This window comes from Volvox carteri (genome assembly GCF_000143455.1).
Source record: "Volvox carteri f. nagariensis unplaced genomic scaffold VOLCAscaffold_14, whole genome shotgun sequence".
Classification (NCBI taxonomy): Eukaryota; Viridiplantae; Chlorophyta; class Chlorophyceae; order Chlamydomonadales; family Volvocaceae; genus Volvox; species Volvox carteri.
Window position 1 is genome coordinate 334426 of NW_003307557.1, and position 6736 is coordinate 341161.

Here is a 6736-nt window from a genome sequence, read left to right on the forward strand (position 1 = left end):
GCTGGGCAATCCCACCGAGTATAGGGCTTTGGTGGGAGAATTGAACTATCTGGCGACGAACACGCGGCCTGACATTTCATATGCATTGAGCGTTTTGTCCCGGCATATGGCCGCACCTACGAAGACTGCCATGAACTTAGCAATCGGCGTTCTGCGTTACCTGGCGGGGACTCGCGAACTAGGATTGCGTTTTGGGGGTGTTGGAGACGTTGCTATGTCCGGGTATAGTGATTCGGACTGGGCAGGAGACCAGTTACGCGGCGTTCTACGTCCGGCTACGTTTCACTCTTAATGGGGCTGCGATTAGCTGGAGCAGCCAACTTCAACGTACTGTAGCGGCTTCGTCGGTGGAGGCCGAGTATCAAGCGACAGCAGCAGCTGTTCGCGAGGCTTTGTGGCTTCGCAAGCTGATGGTTGATTTGGGTTTGCCTGAGAGCGTTATTAGAATCCAAATAGATTCCCAGGGGGCGCTTAGCTTGGGAAATAACCCGATTACGTCTGCTCGGTCGAAGCACATCGACGTGCAGCATCACATAGTGCGTGAGAGGGTGAATAGTGGTGAGGTGCAGTTGGAATACTGCCCTACGGAGTGGATGGTTGCGGATGTGCTAACGAAGGCTCTGGGCGAGGTGAAGTTCAAACGTTGCCGAGATGCGATGGGCCTTGTGTGTGAAGTGTGCAGATGAACTTGGTACTCGTTGGGATACGGCCCGAGGGGGCGTGTTGAGGAAACGGTCCTCTCCCAACTCGTGTGGTTGTCGACCAGGGGATTTGACCCCGGGTCTGCGCCTGACTAATGGGGAAGACTTACCCCAGAACCTTATGGGCTACCGATGCATATCCGGTAGCTAAGTGATAGACATTAGGGCACCGTCAGGACGGCGCAGTGAGATCGCGGAATGTACGTGCAGTTAGATCGCGGAATGTACGAGTTTTCCGCTAGCGCCGGTATTTAGGGCGGTGACTGCGCTTATTTGTTTATCTCACTACGATCGGTATTCCTCATAGGAATCTCCTCAAGTCCTGCCGAACGCTAATAATACTCTTTACATTACTTGTAACATTTTATCGTGCTAAATATCTTCGCCACCGGCAATCCTTCCGGAATAACAATCAGCGTTAGCCGTCACCGTCGCCAATTCTTCAATAGCTGATCCACCGGATCCTGGTTTGCTGCCGTTAGCTCCGCTGCCACTAGCTCCGCTGCAACTGTTGTTGTAGCCACGCTTATATCCAGAATTTGACGACTGCTTCAGCGCTTTAAGCTGCCTGCAGTCCGTTACCACGTGCCCAGGCTTGTTGCAGTAGTAGCAGATGAGTTCCTGTTGAAGGGCGGTCCTATCCCAACGTAGATAATTGGTGGTTAGGCGATGATTCCACCGTGATAGGCGATGCCTCGGACGTGCATCGACCTTGCCTCGGCCGTGCCTAGACCTTGCCTCGGCCATGCCTAGACTTGCCTCGGCCGTACCTCGACCTTGCCTCGGGTCTCTCGGCCGCGTATCTCGGACGTCACCTCAGGTCCAGGGATGGTGGACATCTGTACGATACTTCCATTGGTACTGGTATATAAGGCACGAGTTGTGCTAGTCTTTGTATCTCATCTTTGTATGGATCGGTATTCCTCAGTAGGAATCTCCTAAAGTCTTCCAGCCGTTTACCACTCACCTTCCGATTATAATACTTATATCGCGACCAGTCTCCTTGCCTCCTTCATATTCTTAACAGGTTATGAGCCCCGGCTCACGCTAAGCAGCAACTACCTCTAATACTCGTATTCCACAATGGGGAAGGACAAGCTTGACGAGCCGCTGGACTTGAACAACTACGCCACCTGGCAAATTCGGTTCAGCGCGCTGTGTATGGAGCTTGGGCTTGAGCAGTCCTTGCTCGCCGAGCCGGGAAACGAGGAGCAGATTCGACAATCTCGTAAGGTTATCAACCTGCTCATCAAGAATGTTAAAGATCACCATTTGCCGATGGTTACGGGTGCTGCAAACGCGAAGAGGGCATGGGACGCTCTGGCCACGATGTTTGTTGCTAACAATAACGCACGCAAGGTAACTCTCCGTCAAGAGTTCAGCCGTTTCAAGATGGTCGACGGCGAGCCGCTACCGAAGTACGGCACGTGCGCGGCAATTACAGTCAGACTTGTTGGGAGTGGGGCACGTTATCAGCGACTCGGAGCTGGCATACACAGTGCTGGTTGGTCTACCCAGCCGCTTCAACGTGGTAACGACGTCCCTGCTGGTGCGTGACGGCGATTTGGACATGGCGAGCGTCACCTCTAAGCTTTTGGCTATCGAGGTGGCAAGCGGTGGGTCTAGTAAGCCTACCGAGTCGGCAGCTATTGCTTCTGTCGGCGGTCTCACGTTTGGCGCCTCTGGTTCTGGTCTTAGGAGTCACGGCGCGGCCAGCAGCAGTTCTGGCGGTTCCCCCAAACATTTGTTTTGTCACTATTGCAAAAAGCCCGGGCACGATATTAAGGACTGCAGGAAGTTGAAGGCACTAAAGCAGTTGTCCATTTCCGGCAGTGGACATGGTAAGGGTGGTGGTGGCAGCGGAGCTAGCGGCAGCAAGCCTGGGCCCGGTGGGTCTGGAAGGGGATCAGGAATCCCACGGCAGGTAGCGTTCACAGCTTACAGCGGTGAGCGTCCGCAGGGGTGGTTCCTGGACTCAGCCGCCACTCACCACATAACGTATGACCGCTCAGAACTTCTCAACGTGCGGTTGTTGGAGCCGTGGGAGCGCTTCAACATCATGGGCATTAAGGGACAGTCTCTTCGGCCGACTGAAGTTGGCACGCTTATGATTCGGTCTAATGTCAACGATAAACAGGCCATCACCTTTAAGAAGGTCTACGTCGATGAGGAGGCCACCGCCAAAATCATATCGGTCCGCATCATTGATGATCGTGGAGGCAGTGTGGTCTTCGGCGGTGGACAGGTGAAAGTATACATACAGAACCAGTTGGTGCTGACTGGAAAGCGGGATGGGGACTTGTATCCCGTCTGCTACAGCAGTGGAGGTACGGGCGCTCTGAAGTGGACGCAGCGTGAAGACAACAGGATGCCTTCTGGTGGTGGTGCAGTGTGTACTGCCGTGAGTATCGGAGCTGAACGTGCAGCACTTTGGCACCGACGGTATGGCCACTTGGGTTACAGCAACCTTGAGGCGTTGCTGCGTCACAATATGGTAACTGGGTTGGATGTTGACCGACACAGCATACAATCAGCCAGTGCGTGTGTGTGTGAGACTTGCGTCCTTGCAAAGCATACACGTGGTCCTTTTCCGTTAACTGGGCATAAGGCAGCGCAGCCTCTCGCGCTCATTCACATGGATGTGTGTGGGCCTATGCCTGAACCTTCACCAAATGGTTCGCGTTACGTGACCACCCTTCTTGATGACCACACCGGTCTGTCAGCTGTTGCGTTTACGGCGACCAAGGAGGAGATATATCAGAAGGTGGTGGTGATGATAGCGGACCTGGAACGGGCATCTGGTCGGCAGGTAAAGGAGGTGCGCACGGATCGTGGCGGGGAGTTTGTGAATACTCGCACGAAAAACTACTTTGCGTCAAGGGGTATAATGCACGGAACTACGGCGGGCTACACTCCTGAGCAGAACGGTGCAGCAGAACGCCTGAACCGCACTCTTCTAGACAAGGCCAGGTCATTGGCCAGCCGACACTCATATACCAGTGAATGGTAACCACAGTAATAGGACCCAACGGGGTCCGGCGCTTTGCTGGTCTTAACAGGTTACGAGCCCCGAATGGCGCATTGCGCTGCCGAAAGGTCGCCGGATCGATACCCACTGGCTGTTGCCCAGAGAATGGGAGACCGGGATGAGGCACGGGAAGGCCCGGAGCGAGAGAGTGTCGCTCACGGGGGTGTGTTGGAAATGACCGACACTCATATACCAGTGAATGGTAACCACAGTAATAGGACCCAACGGGGTCCGGCGCTTTGCTGGTCTTAACATGTACTGTACGAGGACGGCGTCGTCGCCGTTGTCTCGAGTGTCCGCTTTGATGAGTCTAATGTCGGCCGGCGGCGTAGTGCCGGGGACTCCGATTATGGGTCCGATGCCGATGAGGAGGAGGATGTTCGCACTAACTTGCCTGGTGAGGGGTCGCTGCCTAGGGCTGGCGAAGGAACATCAGGCAATACCGTCGGCGAGGGATCGCCGCCTTTGGGTGGCGAGGGGGCGCCGGCTGGGGCTGGACCTTCCAGCAGTGCGAACGTGCAAGATAACACTCCGCCTGATGTGGAAATGGCAGGGACCCGGTACCCAGTTAGAGAGTGTAAACGCCCTGGCGAGTGGTGGCGAAACGAGCCTGGTCGCACTGTTACTGGTCGCATTAATGCTGCTTTTTCTGCTGTCATTCCTGAACCGAATTCGTTTGCGGAAGCAATTGCGAGTCCACATGCAGACGATTGGCGGCGTGCGATGGACGAGGAGATCGCCGCCCAGATGGCTAACAGTACTTGGGAGCTGAAAACGCCACCTCCAGGTACTCATTTACTGCCGTGTCGTTGGGTGTATAAGGTTAAGTACAACGATGACGGCAGCGTGGAGCGTTTTAAGGCGCGATTGGTTGCAAAGGGTTTCGAGCAACGCGAGGGGATTGATTATGGGGAGTTGTTTGCACCTACCTCACGTGGTTCGTCATTACGTGCTTTATTAGCAGTTGCCGCAGCGCGGAACATGACGGTACACCAGCTTGATGTGTCTACTGCATTTTTGAACGGCGAGTTGAAGGAGGAGTTGTGGATGCAGCAACCACCTGGGTATGAATCCAGTGACCGGTCGCTTGCGTGGAAGCTGGAGAGGTCTATTTACGGTTTGAAGCAGGCACCCCGTTGCTGGTATGAAAAGCTATCGGCAGAGTTCGCCAAGCTGGGTCTTTATCCTTCGAAGTCTGATCCGGCGATGTTCGTTAAGACGGACGAGCGTGGGGTCGTTATTGCTTTGGTGCATGTAGATGATACCATTGTTGCATCAGAAGACCCAGACATGGTCCGGGCAATTAAAGCCGCAATTGCGAAGGTCTTCAAGGTGCGTGACCTTGGAGAAGCGAAGGTGTTTGGGGGCATGGAAATTTCGGAGGGAAAAATCGGGTGAGATAGTGTTGTCGCAGCATAGGTATATTGAGCAGCTGTTGGAGCGTCATAGGATGGTTGATGCCAAGCCGAGGTCTACCCCTTTGCCTCCGGGCTTTAGGTACACTCCTAAGGGGGACGGAGAGGAGCTGCTGGGCAATCCCACGGAGTATAGGGCTTTGGTGGGAGAATTGAACTATCTGGCGACGAACACGCGGCCTGACATTTCGTATGCCTTGAGCGTTTTGTCCCGGCATATGGCCACACCTACGAAGACTGCCATGAACTTGGCCACTGGCGTTCTGCGTTACCTGGCGGGTACTCGCGAACTAGGATTGCGTTTTGGGGGTGTTGGCGGTGTTGCAATGTCCGGGTACAGTGATTCGGACTGGGCAGGAGACCCAGTTACGAGGCGTTCTACGTCCGGTTACGTATTCACTCTTAATGGGGCTGCGATTAGTTGGAGCAGCCAACTTCAACGTACTGTGGCGGCTTCGTCGGTGGAGGCCGAGTACCAAGCTACAGCGGCGGCTGTTCGTGAAGCTTTGTGGCTTCGCAAGCTGATGGTCGATTTGGGCTTGCCTGAGAGCGCGGTGAAAATCCAGACAGACTCCCAGGGGGCGCTTAGCTTGGGAAACAACCCGATTACGTCTGCTCGGTCGAAACACATCGACGTGCAGCACCACATAGTGCGTGAGAGGGTGAATAGCGGGGAGGTGCAGTTGGAGTACTGCCCTACAGAGTGGATGGTAGCGGATGCGCTCACGAAGGCACTGGGAGAAGTGAAGTTCAAACGGTGCAGAGAAGCTATGGGCCTTGTGTGAAGTGCCCATTGGCGTAGCAAATGTGCTACTGTGAGTTGGGATATGTCCCGAGGGGGCGTGTTGAAGGGCGGTCCTATCCCAACGTAGATAATTGGTAGTTAGGCGATGATTCCACCATGATAGGCGATGCCTCGGACGTGCATCGACCTTGCCTCGGCCGTGCCTAGACCTTGCCTCGGCCATGCCTAGACTTGCCTCGGCCGTACCTCGACCTTGCCTCGGGTCTCTCGGCCGCGTATCTCGGACGTGACCTCAGGTCCAGGGATGGTGGACATCTGTACGATACTTCCATTGGTACTGGTATATAAGGCACGAGTTGTGCTAGTCTTTGTATCTCATCTTTGTATGGATCGGTATTCCTCAGTAGGAATCTCCTAAAGTCTTCCAGCCGTTTACCACTCACCTACCGATTGTAATACTTATATCGCGACCAGTCTCCTTGCCTCCTTCATATTCTTAACAGTTGCTTGTTACTGTGTCCTGAGCTGCTGTTAGCCGGCCCCCGGCTACCAGAAGTAGAAGCGCCGAACGTTGCACCGCCGACCGCCAACCGCCGACAGACGCCGACAGGCTGCCGACTCGGTAGGCTTGCCCGACCCACCGTTAGCCGTCTCGATTGAGAGAAGCTTTGCTGTGACGTTCGCCATGTCCAAATCGCCGTCGCGCATTAGTAATGTAGTCGTCACCACGCTGTACCGACTGGGTAGACCAACTAGGACGGTGTACGCCAGCTCGGAGTCGTTAATTACGTGGCCGACACCCAACAAGTCCGTTTTCAGCTGCCTTGCACGCGCAAAGTACATCGGA